We start from the raw sequence: 15,780 nt of genomic DNA, 5'->3' as shown, positions 1-15,780 counted from the left end.
GCTAGCAAATTCATATTTCGGAGAACATGATTGATCAATTTTGTTGACGACCAATTCTCCTAGAACTGGACTGTCAGATTTATGTATTGTTCAATGTTGAATCACGATAAGAAACATAGAAGATAAGAAACATAGCCTCGATTTCTTTTGTCATAGCACATGTAAAAATACTGTGGAATCATTTATATTGGGGGGGGGGGCAATTTTCATGGCTTGTGGGATTTTTGCATATTCGTGGGGATGGAGTTTCGTAGATGCGTCAGTTTTCAGTTTAAGTAAGAAAACTTACTCATATATTTTGTTTTCGTCGAGGATGTAAATTCGATCATGGGGGAAGGCTACCCACGAATACCGCAAAAATTGGGCCGCCACGAGTTCTTATGATTCCACAGAATTTGTTAAGCACATTCTGTATATGAAACCATTTCAGTAGACTTAAGTGTGTGTGACGGGTTTCTGAAGTACTGTCGCAAAAAGAATTGTCTCATATATACACCAGTCATTTTTGCTGAGTTAGGAGGGGTGAACCAGACATAAAATCTGAGTACTACAGTTAAACGATCAATGAAGAAACGACTTCCAATTAATTTCATTATAATTTTTATCTATTGAAAATAAAAGTTTACCTGACCGTCTTTGACATATACATGTATTATGAGATAATCATCTCATGCAATAATTATGACCAAATTTGTATCAGCGAAATCATGAAAAAAATGACAAGAAGCTTATATTGGTCTCTTTGTTGTATAATCATCTTTAAAAGGATATACACATAGAGCCAACAAATAAAACGTTGTTGTGTCGAGCCACCTCTAGCACCAGCTTACGGCAATTTACTCGTCTCACAGAGAACAACATTTTATCAAATCTCTTGGGGAATTCTGCTCGAAAAATAAATATAGTAAGGAAAGATAAAAGTTATATTTTTTGTTTTCGAATATAGATTTTAACAACAATATGGCATATTTTCGGTACATACATGAATTAAAAATATAGATTACTTACTTCTCATAGCGTTGCATATTAAAGCGGTGTTCACTGCGTAAAAAATGACTTCGCTAGTCTATTGCTACGGTAAAGGGTGTACAAAAAAAATCAATAATATAACATCGAGATTTTTCTTCGTAGAAATTGCAAAACATTACATAGAGGGATAACTGTCTGTTATTGTGTCAATGTAAGTAAGTTCATATACGAATGATAAATATTTTGATTAGTTGTCTTTAAGTCCTGTCTTCATGCAACAGTTACTTCTAATCTTATCGACAAATAGTTTTTTTTAGTTTTTTAAAGATTTTGGGTGATTTTTAGAAAATAAATCTTAAATCCTGTTCGATTTCATGTTGGGTCTGTGCAGTTAGCAAATAATGACATGTGTTCATAAGTAACACAATGTAAGATTTAACCATAAACAATGCAGAATGTAAATCCTGTTGGTTTTAATATAGATCTAACATCTGTTCATAATGTTCATGTTGGCAGAATGTTATACGTATAACAAAATCTCTGTAGCCAGCTTTAAACACTCTGTATATAGCATAATGTTCATCGTCTTATAAAACTTTTTTCAATATCTTTTTTTAAATAATGATGAGGACGAAAAACTTTTTTTTCCATCACGCTCCTTCATAGAATAGATCATAGACCTTCCAGAATGGATCACAAGAATAATTTTACTTTAAAACAAAACATTGGAGAAGCATATTCATATACGAGGGTTGTTCGGAAATTATTGAGACAACACGAATATTTTCCTTTCTAAGCGACGAATTAGGGTGAAAATTGGCATGAACATTGAAAAAACCTTAACAAATAATTAAAAAAAGTAATATATAAAAAATGTTTGATATTTTGTTTACAACGGTAGTTAACAAATCGCTGGTCGGGGTACCCGGCGCAAGCATAAACTCGGAGAGTAAGAAAACTAAAACATCGTCTATCTAAGTGTCAGCAAATTTACAGCTTATACTAAAAGAAATCAGATTATATATGTTCATTTTGCTATTTATTGTGTGTACTGACTTTTGATTAAGTTTCATTGGTGTTTGAGTTGTAATACGGATATGGTACAGATATATTTACCAAGCAATAGGAATTTGAAAACGACGGCATATAGAAATTTGACGTCAAGGCGGCGCAGCGAATATGCATCAAATTGATGGAAATTTCGGAAAATGACCTTTTAATGCCACCCAATTGCTTTAACAAAAAATATACGATGGCAAGGGATAGAGAACTTCAGTTTATAGTCTATTTTACTAATTGTTTAGCTAGAATTCAGACAAAGTGACTAAATATCAAGTACTTTTTACACACTAACTGATGTCAATAGTTCTAAAATGTACACAGAATCAGTGTAGGAGACATTTCACAGTAATTTGACTTTCGGTTAGAAATGACCCGATTTTTTTCACAAAAATCAAGAATGAAGGGAAATTTACGAAATTTTGACATCTTGAAATGTAAAAAAAAGATGAGAAATGAAGAATTTATTCTAATTTCAGTTTAAAGCATAGGATCAATAAGAAGCGTTAAAATGACGTTGCAGTAAGTTTGCGGTTGCGCCGGGTAACTGGGCGATGGCGATTTGGTCAGTTTACCAGGAATGATCTAATCATGCTATGGACAATAATTTTTTTACATTGGTAAACTATATCCTGGTGTACGTTTTGGTGAAATATCAAGGGTTTATCTTTTTTCCCAAGGAAATAATAGTAAATGTCTCAATAATTTCCGAACAACCCTCGTAACAGTTTTTAAAAACGAATTTAAAATGTACAAAAATGTTTGCGTATTCTATAATAGTTAGTTTGTATGGTGGCATAGATCTGCCACCACTTGTCAGATAGTTATGTCGACTTGTCAGATGATTATGTCGACTTGTCAGATATTTATGTCAACTTGTCAGATCTTTATGTTGACTTGTCAGAAAATAACCATATTGAATTATCTGACAAGTGGTGGCAGATCTATGCCACCATAGATAAGCAAGAAAACTAATAATTATTAAGAATAAAAGCCAATCATCCAACATTCAAACTGTTTACAGTACAAGTTAGGCTAAAGCTTCCAAGACTGACTGAGCATCTTATGTCTGTCATGGACACTGTAAAACAAAGGTACTATTTTGAAGGAAAAATCCTCTGTATGTTATGGTAGCTTAGATCTGCCACCACAGGTTATTATGTCGACTTTTCAGATATTTATGTCAACTTGCAAAATCTTTATGTTGACTTCTTAGAAGAAAAAAAATCATATTGACCAGAAACTTAAAATTTGTGTGTCAAATCGTGTTAGTGCCACTAACTGCCATTTATTTGTTATCATAATATCTGACAAGCCGACATAAAGATTTAACGACTTAACGTGATTATCTATATATGTTGTCTTATCAATAATATATGTCGACTTGTTAGATAATTATGTCGACTTTTCAATTAATGATGCCGAACTAAAAGATTATTATGTCGACTTATAAAAAAAAATGAGTCAACTGAATGGCATAAATTGAACGTTGAAACGTTTTAGTATTGAATTTTTAAACGTGAAAAAGTGACAATTCGACATAGTTATCTGACAAGTGGTGGAACACTAGGTCACCTAGCATTTCATTAAGGAAAGCAGTAGTTTTCCCCGATTTATTAAACAATTATATTTTAATGAATAAAATAGTTTGGAGGATGTGTCGACGAACACACTTTACCGTGAAGAATTATTAAATATATTTTATATTCGTCTTAATTTTGAGGGGTGGGATGTTTCTAATCGGAGTTTGCATTAATTAACCAGCAATAACGTAATTTATAGTTTAATGGCTTTTTAAAATTTACACATTAGAAAATCACGAAGTATGTGTGCGTAAACCAGGCATATGGTTCGGTATAAATATCAAGCCACCATGCATTTGGATTTTAAGACGCTTGCAAATCTGTAACATTTTTATGTTATTTAAATAATTCTACGTTAGAAAGAGAACAATTTAAGGGGTGTAATTTGGTAAAGGTATATACATGTACATTGTATCTCTCTCCCAGCGAACAAATAAAAAAGAACGCAGGAGCTAATTTTAATCAAACTGTATTTTTCTAGGACAATCTGCTTGTATGAAAAAAATAATAATGATTAAATGGACAATGGAGCTTAAGAGAGACCAGCCAATTTACCCTAAATTCATTTCGATAGCTTCCGCTAAGTTCTCCTTCTCATTCTAGTTCATTTGTTTGATTTGAAAAACGTATTTATTGGATTCGTAGTATATTTTGTTCCAAAAACTCGTTTGCATCGGTGGACACCACTACAAGCTGTAATGAAGACTCTACTTCAGAACTAATACCAGGAGAATCTTTATTCATTAATACACTTTACCTCTTCTTTTACCAAGGCGTCCATCTTTCGAGTGGTACAAATTCCGGGCTTATTAACGCTCGCTGTTTGCACTTCTTCTGATTCGGGGCCGTCTTAATGAGGTACATGGACAGTTGCCGAGTCCCGGGGTATAATGCGCTCTCTTGCATTATATGCCTCGCAAGATCTTGGCAAAGAGAGAAATTTTTTTTTTCGATTACCTATATACCAATCACGTCGTGTATTTTAAAAGGTTTCAGCATGTGAGAACTGTTCTCTTCAAAAGGAAGTTGAATTATCTTAAAACGATGATTATGAAATAGAATTGTAGCCAATATAATCTAGATATAAAATATATATATAACGTTTACTCCGTATTATTCTACCTTAAGTGCCATGACCACACTCAAATGATGGTCAACATTTATGTCTTGAAGGCGAGGCATGTCATACGAGAAGTTAAGATAAAACGCAAATTAACTCATCTACCATACCATACAAATCACTCTCAGATGTCTTTTGCATATATTCATAACATGCACTTGTTATAGAAAGGCGATATGTTAATTAACAGTTGTTATCGAGACAGTTGGATAGAACATCAATTATTTCTCGTGTAGAGACACTTACTGCTAATAAAAGTTTAATTTCTATCTGTGCGATTCATTACATCGTAATTTTATAAAATCCCCAGACTGAAAAATCACGCGGGAGTCAATAGAATGATCACATCTCTCACCTCTTCCATATAAAGCTGCACTAGACTTTCTATCAATTTTGCTTCGAACCTAGATGTATGTGTTGGGTTACATGTTACATCAATTGCACGCCTCCATATCTGGTAGATTTTTCCAAATAGTCTCTCTAATTAGATCATTCTGTCAATTACGAGATCTTTGGTAAATCATTATGAAGGAATTCGGGAAGAGAAGCAGTTTGATTTTTTTTTTAGAAAACACTACAAAATGTACAACAACATACATGTAACACACACTTTATGGAAATGACACGATTTTTAAACTCATAGTATGTGCAACAATGGTTTGTTGTCAGAATATAAAATTTATTCGAATTAAAATTCCTCACCTCCCCAACCAAAAAAAAAACCGACAAAGCAAAAATGACAACTTTAAAGACATTTTAAATCAAATGTCTTCATATAACAAAACCATTAACAGAAATTTTGATTTGATATTTTGAAACCAATGTTTACGTTTTGTTAAAATGGCTTAATGGTTATGGCCATTATATTAATCTCAAACTTTATGTATTTAATCATTCAAAACAGTAACTTATAAGTTATCTCAAGAAACATTTTATCATTGGTTGAGTAGAAAGTTCAATCTAACGAAGACAGTTTAAAAACGAAATGCTTATTTTCAAATGTCTTAAGTTAACCAATATATGCAACAGTACCAACTTCATAAGAATGCGCTGAATATTGCATTGTTCTAGAGAGCCATGACTTATCGGAATTATTTTGTTTTGAACACACAAAGGGGCGTAGGAGGGGGAGATCAATTTCATTCCTTTCTGTTCCATCATTTAAACCCAAGCATCACCGAGACAGGGTGTGAACCAAATATATAGAGTACAATTTAAGGATAATTGTTTAATGTAGAAGTAATTTTCAGTTAAAATTAACGCAAGAGCACTTTCGCCAGTATAATGTATTTATGTTAGAGAACTATCAAAATAGATACATATTAACGGATCTACCACAATTAATGTCAATTTCTTCAGCTTTATTTAGCAAATTCGAAAAACTAAATGCAATTTGCTTTTAAATTAGATACACATGTAAATGTTAAAAAATTGAAGTGTGTTTGATATATCGTTCAATCCTACGCAAAATGTTTTACTTCGATCATTGGATTCTAACCCCTGAAAACAAATTGGTAGACTAATACATCGAATTTTTCAAGAACTTGTAAATGGCAAAGCTATGCGATTTCTCTGAAATTTGTCAATATCAGCGTAGAATCTCATAAATATTTTTTTATGGTTCTTGTGCCTATAACATAAATGATGTAAAAAGTCGTTGGCCATGAAGGCAAAATGCAGGATCTTGCTTTTGATAAATCATTCATTCCAATCAACAGAGCCCATCGATTTCTGCTCATGTTTTCCACTCAATCATCGCCGACTTTAAGCACTTGAGACTTCTAAGCGCTATTTTATCTACTTTTCGACAAGATTTGAAATTAGTTGGAAAGTTTATTTCGCGTTTGATAGCACCCTGCTATAGTGTTTATTCCCATTGCCAGACGTATTAATCTATTCTCTATATTTTGCGGACATTCTTACTAATTGATTGAATTTGGAATGATGTGTGACCTTTTCTTAGCACTGTAAAAGTCGTTCGATTACAGACGTTTAAGATAATAGTTTGGCTTTATCTGAAAAACAAGGCTTATAAATTGGATGTAAATAAATTGGTTTCTTAAATTGTTACTACAAAATCTACTTTTATCAATTTTACCGTCACATTCTGGGAACTAATGTTGCACCTGCCTATAATGTGTTACTATTCTAAATTCATCGTTTAAAAAGCATATCTTGTGGCTGGTTCTGCGAGTTCCGTATATTTTGTTTTTAAAAGCGAGAAAAGGCTTCTCAAGACAGGACGATGTATCAGTTGCATGAAGACAAACAATTAGTCATTGTTTGTTACATGTAAAGAAATTAATGTTCTCCAATGTTTGAACATTTAAATTTGTAGAATTTTGAGTAAAACCTTATTTCCCACTGTGCTCGAACCTTTCTTAGAATCAAGAGAAGTTCATGTTCTAATGTCCTTGAACATTTCATACAATTATTGTACTAATCTGATTGAACCTTTCCTAGATTCATGAAAAGAAATTCTTGTTTTAATCTGATTGAACCTTTCCTTGAATTATGCTTCGAAATTCATATTCTAATCAGCTCGAATCTTTCTTAGAATCATGAAAAAAGTTCAGGTTCGTATATGGTTGCACTTTCCTAAAATAACGAAAAAAAAAATCATGTTCTAATCTGCTTGAACCTGTTATTGAAGCACACCAAAATCATGTTTTAATGAGGTTGAATCTTTCTACCAATCATGAATAGAAATTTGTTTTCTATTCTGCTTGAACCTTTCCTAGAATCATGAGAAACTGTTCGAAACAGCTTGAACCTTTCTTAGAATCATGAAAAGTTCATATTCGAAAGTGCTTGAACATTAGGTCTCCTAGAAGCACAAGCAAGAAGAAGTTCATGTTCGATTGTTTCTTGAGCTTTCAATTTCCCAAAAGAACGCAAGGAACTTCATGTTCTAATGCGCTTGAAGCTTTCCTAGAATCACGAGAAGTTCACGTTCAAGTGTGCTCAAACCTATCGTACAATCATAAAATACATGTTTTAATCTGCTCGAAGCTTTCCTAGGATCTTGAGAAGAAATTCTTGTTCTAATCTTTTAGACCCTAGGTTCTTACAATTTTGCTAAGAATTTCATATTTTAATGTGCTTGAGCCTTTCAAAGAATTATGGGGGAAAATTCAATGTTACAATCTGCTTGAACCTTTCATGAAGCTCAAGTAAAAGTTTATGCCATAATGAGATTGAATCTTTCTTACTATCGTGAATAGAAATTATTGTTCTAATCTGCTTGAACCTTTCCTAGAATCATGAGAAAAGGCCCATGTTATGATGTGCTTGAACCATTCATGGAAGCACGAGAAGTTCATGATATATATAACGAACTTGAATCTTTCTTACAATCATGAGTAGAAATTCATGTTCTAACTGCTTGAACCTTCCTTAGAATCATAAAAAGGAGTCCATATTCGCATCTGCTTGAACATAAAGTCTCCTACAGTGTAGATGCACACGAAGAAGTTCATGTTCGATTGTTTCTTGAGCATTTCCCAAAAGTACGCGAAGGTCATGTTTTAATGCGATTGAACATTCCCTAGAAGCACGAGGAGATGTTCATGTTCCATTGTGCTCGATCCATTCATGCAATCATTAGAAAAAAAAATCATGTTCTAATGTGCTTGAACCTTTCTTAGAATCATGATAAGGACCAATTCATACAATAGTCAATGGTCCAATGGTATTTCCAGATTTTTTTCACAGCACACACATTAGTACTACATTGTAAATGACTTTTTTGACTTTTAACACGCGTAGTTATACATTCGGATAGAAAACTAATTTTATTGTAAATAAAATCATTTTTGGCAGCAAATTTTGTATTAATATACTTGTGTGTGTTTTATTAATATCTCTTTGTAAGTCAAGCTTGTAAAATAATGTTTGTGTGCATGTAAGGGGGTACTCATTAACAACCATGGTCAAAATACTTTGTCATGTTACAGATGGTAATTTGCATTTGTGCACAGCAGGGTCACCTGGGGGGGGGGGGGGTTTCAAGATTCTTAAACATCTTGGATCAATTAACATGTCCAGCATTCAGTCATCTTTTGTAATAAATTATTGTCTTATCAGAACCTGGCACATATAAATTCTCTCATATTTATTTTCTTGTTTTTAATTTAAACAATACAAATTGGGTTCATTGAATAAACGACCTTTAACGCAATCTGTTGTTCTATTTCATTGCAAATGAACTTGGACTCATTGGAAGATTTTGGATTTAGTTACTTGTATTGGGTAAATTACTTGTAGCAACAAAGCTCAAAGTTGGGCAAAATTAATAAAAGTGTTTCTCGTGGAAATGCTTATGTATTATATTTATGGAAAAGTTTGGTTGACAAAAAAAATGTTGCTTACCTGATAGTCCATGATGATATTGGTGACCATGCAATTTCACAATGTACCTCCGAAAAATTAGGGTATGGACAAATAAAAAAAAAATCAGGTCGACACTTTCTTTCCAAAAGAAATTCTATTTTGCTTATTATCTTATTGAAAATGAAACCTTTCCAAATCTATGATATGTCCTTATAAAGCGGTTTTTTTCGACTGGCATGTAGTGTTGGATGAAAAAACAAGCTTAAAAAGACAAACAAGTTACAATATTAACCAAGTATATAATTATGTTCATTAGGCTTGTTTTGTAAGTATACATAGCAAGAAACGAAATGTAAGTTTGCCTCGATTTAAAAAAAAATAAAGATGGGGTATCCATGCCCTTAGAGTCTGTCACAGTGATATAGTACAGGGAATTTTTTACATTGCCAGATTCTTAATTGTGATGAATATAGTATAACAGTTACTGCTTCGTTTTAAGTTTATAAATGTATCAATAGCTGGCCATCTTCATTTAATCTCCTTAATTTTAAATGTTGTTCCTCTTAATTATGCAAGTATTAAAAACAAGCGAAAAGCTGTCAATGTGACAGCAACCCGGGTTTTCTTTCATGTAAACAGTATCCATAATCCATTTCTCAACCCTGAATTAATAAAGACTTGCAAAGTATATACCTATCCATAGAAATGGAGAACATATATGAAGTAATCTGCAAAAAATAACTAAGTTCAACAGCTTGTATTTTTTCATAAATCAAAAAACACAATCTAAGAAATAATATGCTCATCTCTGATAAACAAGTATGTTCAACTGATCTGCAAAACAACAGCTTCCTCTCTTGAAACCTGTAGGAGGAGTTACCCGTACAATAGGTGTACCATATATGCAATGTACTGCAAGAAAATGACTAAGTTCAACAGCTGGTATTTTTTCATAAATTATCAAAAATCAAATCCACGTATTATGCACATCTCTAATATATACATGTACAATTGATCTGCAAAACAGCAACTTCCTATCTTAAAAACAGTTGGATGAGTTATCCGGTAACCTTCTGGAGCGGCCCGTCCGTCCGCCATTTTCCCCAACAAGAGACATGTTTAAATAAACACTGTTTATTGCCTTTCATTTAAAATGACTACAATTTACTTGAATTTTATATTGCTTTGTTTTCATGTAAGCCTCACTTCGGATTCGCTTTCACGTTTTTAATTGAGCTATAATGCCAAACTAGCTTCTTTAGTAGGATTTGTATAGCAGTTTAAAACGTGTTTTTATCAATTTTATCTGAAGTAAGGTTCCACCGAGACACAATGTAACAAAGTCCCTGTCTGATGAAGGGTAATGCACTCGCTAACATTCTGTATCAGGGATTTTACAAACATTTATGGCGATCAGGATATTCTATTTTGGTTTGATCTTCTCTTTTTCTTCTAAGATTGGCGTACTGTTCAATAATGCACTGACTGGCACCTTTGATAAATTTTATGACTTAAAAACAGTAATTGACCGATGATTATGAAGAAAAATTGCCTAAGAAAGCAGATCTTCAGATTTCACCCTCAGGTCTGATTCTGCTAAACTATACAATGGATATTGTGTTACAATGTAGTGTATTCAAGTTAGTGATATTTAAATACAAGTTATGAAAGTATCGAATCAGTTGTGTGGAATTAAAAAAACTAAATAGAACCAAGTCACATTTTAATTCATGCATAATGTAAGAAAATCAGGGACACAATGATTCAAAATGTGTTAAAACGCAACTTCAAATCACGAAATATAAACAAAACCATTAATCACATTATACTAATATTAAAACCAATAACGGTAAAATATTCCGGAATGCTCCTAATGACGTCGTGCGACCATTGACGTACCATAAAGTGGTTTACTTTTGCAAATTCAACAGTTTTTTGAGGGATATATAGCATGAATGTAAAGGATTTTGCAAAGAATTGGAAGAACCCAAAACTCTATCATATATACGTGTTCTAAGCATGAGCCCGACGAAAAATTACTGTAGGTTTTTTTTATCGTGCATGCATATACATTGTATAGAGGATATTCAATGTGTTGTATAATTTCACTCTTAGAAAGGATGTTTTGATAGTTTTACAAGTTCGGAGCACGAGTGAAAATATCAAAACATCCTGTCTCATGAGTAAAATCACTACCGTATCCAACTAAAGAACACTGAACTTTTGTTTATTAGATTTTCCCGGGTTTTTGTTTTCCTCTTGTTGAAGCTATTCAAAACAATATAGGTCCATAACAAAGATACATAAAATGATCAAAACAGCAGACTTGAACAATTAAGCAACTTTAATATCACATCATTAGAATAATTTCATTGTTGAAATATTAAAGATAGAATCTTTTTTTAAATAAAATGTTCGCGTATGAATATCCAGAGACGAATTACATGTACCATCAAAACAAATCGAAGCAGGGTTTTGGTTTCAAAAAGATTTAATTGGATTATACATGTTTAGCTGCTTTATTTAGTGAAATTAAGGAATGTTTATTCGTTGTCACTGTCTAGAGGTAAGAGTCGTCCAAATTTATGGGCTGGTGGGGCCTTTCTGTGCTGTCGAGTTGTTTTAAAACGCACATGTCACCATTGTCGTGAAATATTTTCTTACTGTGAAAGATTCCCATTTTCATAACTATACTTTCGCAGTGTGTTTATAAGAAATGTTTCACGTATAGTACTCATGAACTTTGCACTGAATAATCAACCGGTGAACGTACAAATCTCGTGAGAGCATAAAGTATGTAAATTATTTCATAATCAAATCTGATCACAATAAATGTTCCCATTATCACCGGGAGTGTATGCATGAAGGATTTAAGATTGTCTTTGAAGTTCATCCTGTCTTTTATTTGCTATCATTAAGTTTTTCATAAAACATTTTTTTAACCATGCGAGACAGTTTTGTAATGTTAAAAACTGGGTTTTTTATTTAGATTTACACGACTGACATCTTGCAAGGCAATCGATTTTATATGCATCCGCAGCTTGGTTTATGATGATATATATCCCGATGATCAGAGATCTTGGGCGCCTTTTAGTACTCATTCGTGTGTTGTTGTCATAAACATTTTGGTGTACCTCTGAACATGTGGATGTTTAATTTGCTTACAGCCAGAAAAAGATGTCCTTAATAAATCACAAGTAATGAAAGCTTCAAAAACAGGTAAAACAATAAAAATCAGATACTGATTTCTGTTCAAGTTAACATTTTACAAATAAATTAGTATGTGTTTTACTTCGTGGGCTAGCTGTGCAAATTTTCAGAAAAACCCAAGCATAAGGTTACGGACGACAGCCATGAACGATAATCAAAACATTTATTCAGACGAAACGAATACATAAAGTCAGGAATGATGACATTTCTTTAACAAAACGAATATAACATCATATGTTACAGAATGTTTTAGTATTTATTTTACTGCCACTCAATTTTCTCTCGAAAAGAATATGTACATATACTTTAACCAATTGCACACTACTTGCAGCTCTGCAGTGAATTACACACCAAGCAGAGGAGTGACAAATAATATCGAGATAGTTAAACAAACTAACATTCACATAGTTATACATACCTAATCAGATTCATTGTTAATTTTGGTCGATCTGTGAGGAAGAAAGACTCTTGCACCAAAGCTTGAGTTTGTAATGCCAACTTTGAGACCGAAGTTCGAGAAGTCTAAAGTTTCTTTTCTAACCTTTCTTACATGGCAATTCTTATGAACAGACACCAGAAAGTTCCATCAACGGATCCTTTCAATGGCTATCAACTAAGTGCTTCAATACAAACGACCATATATTTTCTCCAATAATGTTGTTAGTTGAGCAGATCTTTGTGAGTTTACTTATTACCCGATTGATTGTATTAGGGACGACTAAACGCCAAGCCAGTCTTGTTCGAACTTCAGTAACCCTTTCAAACGCCAAAGATGCATATTCCGCTAGACCAGACGTCTTGGACTAACTATCACTCAACTCTTCATGTTGGTAGATACACATCGACTGGGCCGCTAATTTACATCACTACAATTCATAAATGTCAACCTAAATTTGTAGGGAGGACTCGTATCTCGATTATTTACAGAGTTGCTAGATTTTTCGGATGATAAATATTTAGATGCGTCTTTTTCTGGAAAAAAATCAAATTTTCAAAGCAGTCAATTAGTGATAATTGACAAATAGGATATTTTTAAATTCGGAAATTAAAAAATCGTCCGTTTGTAAATTTCATGCCATGAGGTAATTTGTGACCCTTTTCACCTATTTGTAAGAACCTTGTCCGAATCAATCAAAATCAGTTTCACTAATTTCGTACTCACTTAAACGAGCATCTGTGATTTGTCAAAATAGATTATTAATGTGTTCCGAAGGGGTAAACCACCAATGAAAGCACATTATAGACCAAAAAAAAAAAACTCTAATGTAAAATGCATGCAACATTTTCTTCTTGTGGTCAAATCAGATGTACATGTATCACAAACATTGTTGGTCATATTATTTCATTGCTGGTAAAATTAATTCAAGTAAAATCGAGATACTTGCCCTCATCCCCTTTTTTGACACCGGCGTCTCAGCCACTAAAATATGCCCACCCCCATTCCACCCCCCCCCCGAAAAGAAAAGACACATATAACATAATATTTTAGTTGGCTCCATACTTTTTTCTGATAATGACCGTCCGTTACGACCACCCTTTTTTTGTCCGTAAAGAAGGCAACTTTCTAATCAAAAGAATACTAGTATTCGTTTTAAGTCTTGTCTTGAGCAATTACATTGTACATATAAATACTAATGCGGCCGGATTTTCCTGCTGATTTTAAAAATTAATGGATATTAGCGTCCAATCGTATGAAGAGCTTTCGATCACGTAATCACAATTAGCATGCGTATTAATGCGTAGTTTCAAAGTGTTTGCGTCAATTTCATTATTTACACCTTACTCATTGACAAATAAACGCAGCAAGAAATAAAATACAAGTGCCCAACCTTCAAATCCAAATCTCATTTTTGTTTTGATTCAGGCAAATTGATATGCCGGGGAATTAATGAAATTGTGAAAAAAACATAAGTGAGTGAACATTAAGGCTTCTTTATATATCTTATTCTAGAAACCCATTTGATTTAAAGAAAATTAAAATGTGAAACAAATTGCCCCACGGAAAGCTGGAAAAATATAAAGGATGGTCGGTCCGGTGGGGTTTTCATTTAATTGACAAGGCTAATGAGAGTGGTGTCAAAAAATTCATTTGACAAATCGATGGCAGTTCTTGTAGTGTTTTGATGAAAAATCGCATTGATATGCAGTTTCAACAGAGGGAAAACCCTTATTTGTTGATGTCAGATTTCAATTGAATTAATTATCATTTCGAGACTGGGAAATGTTTCCTGACTACATTATGTCATGTAAAATGGACCTTGCCGGTTTGAGTAGTTTTCGCGAAGGAATACATTAGTGCGAGTATTATTCCGGGGAAAGATTGTCAATCAATTCCACTCCACAATCCCTTGACTGGGACAAGAAATTCCAATGAAATATTAATCTTGGTATGCAATATTGTCGTAACGTAGCTACGCATAACAAAAAGTGGTATGATATTTTTGAAAGGAACATAATCTAGAGATTGGTCAAGATAAATGCATATAATGACAAATGTCAGAGGAAATTACAGAGAAAATGGACGTGCAAAGGATTCCAAGGATTTGTATAAGTCGTCTCAATGGCTCCGGAACAGAAACAAGCAAGACGTCTGTCCGCCGATCGCGTAACAAAATAAACATATTTATAACTCTTTGATTTTATTTTTAAAAATGTGTTCTATCATAAATATTCTTTGATATAAGAATTTTTGAAAAAAAATCTTTAAAAATTTGTAGTTTATTAAAGGAAAGGCAGATTTTGATTCAGGACGGATTTGAGCCATTTTAGATACTAGTATTTTTTCAGACTGTTGGTTGTGGCAAAGAGGGAATCCAGAAAACTACCACCCCCACCCCCACCCCCCCCCCCAAAAAAAAGAAAGAAATTATTTAAAAAATCGGAGACACTCCTGCCTACTACATCTTGATATCGAATCCTTTGGGATGAACTCCAACGTTTAATCACATTCTTAACCAATCAACAGTTCATTTAGACCAAAATGAAAACAAATGATTTCTATGGGGTCAGGATTGGTGTTAGGGTGTTCCTATAAAGTGATGACGCGTTGTCTTCGGTGTAAACGTCAATTCATATACATAGGCTTTCCTCAACTAAATCAGTAAATTGAAATCTGTAACGTATATTGTTCGCTCGTTCCAAAATCTTCAGCAAGGCTCGCAATTTATCTTCCAGATTTTTTTTAATTCATCTAAATCATGATCAACCAAGATTCACCTTTGGACTTTTGCAAATACTAGTATTTTTCGTCAAAAAACAAATGAATGTTCATGCATCTGAAGCAGCTGTAGCTTTATACTGATATGATAGCAGTGATCAATTCAAGATAGAAATCATATTGTATGTGTATGAACATGGTGAAAAAAAACATCTTTAACACACTGCATGACCCTGTCATTGACAGAATATAAGCACTAATTGATAAAAATGATCCCTGGTACACAACTCATCCTGCTAGTGATCAGCTGTTTCATGTCAACACGAGTGGCCAACTCCACTGGGGATAGA

General features: G+C 33.2%; 1 protein-coding gene across 2 annotated transcripts in view; it reads left to right on the top strand.

Moving 5' to 3' along the window:
• The window catches only part of LOC128182519 (G-protein coupled receptor dmsr-1-like), a 53,154-nt gene that overhangs the window by 17,949 nt on the left and 19,425 nt on the right, over positions 1–15,780 (top strand). The gene's annotated exons all lie outside the window — the stretch shown is intronic.

This window comes from Crassostrea angulata, chromosome 4, assembly GCF_025612915.1.
Source record: "Crassostrea angulata isolate pt1a10 chromosome 4, ASM2561291v2, whole genome shotgun sequence".
Lineage (NCBI taxonomy): Eukaryota > Metazoa > Mollusca > Bivalvia > Ostreida > Ostreidae > Magallana > Magallana angulata.
The sequence above is the reverse complement of the archived record's forward strand: the minus strand, read 5'-3'. Positions and strand labels throughout refer to the sequence as shown.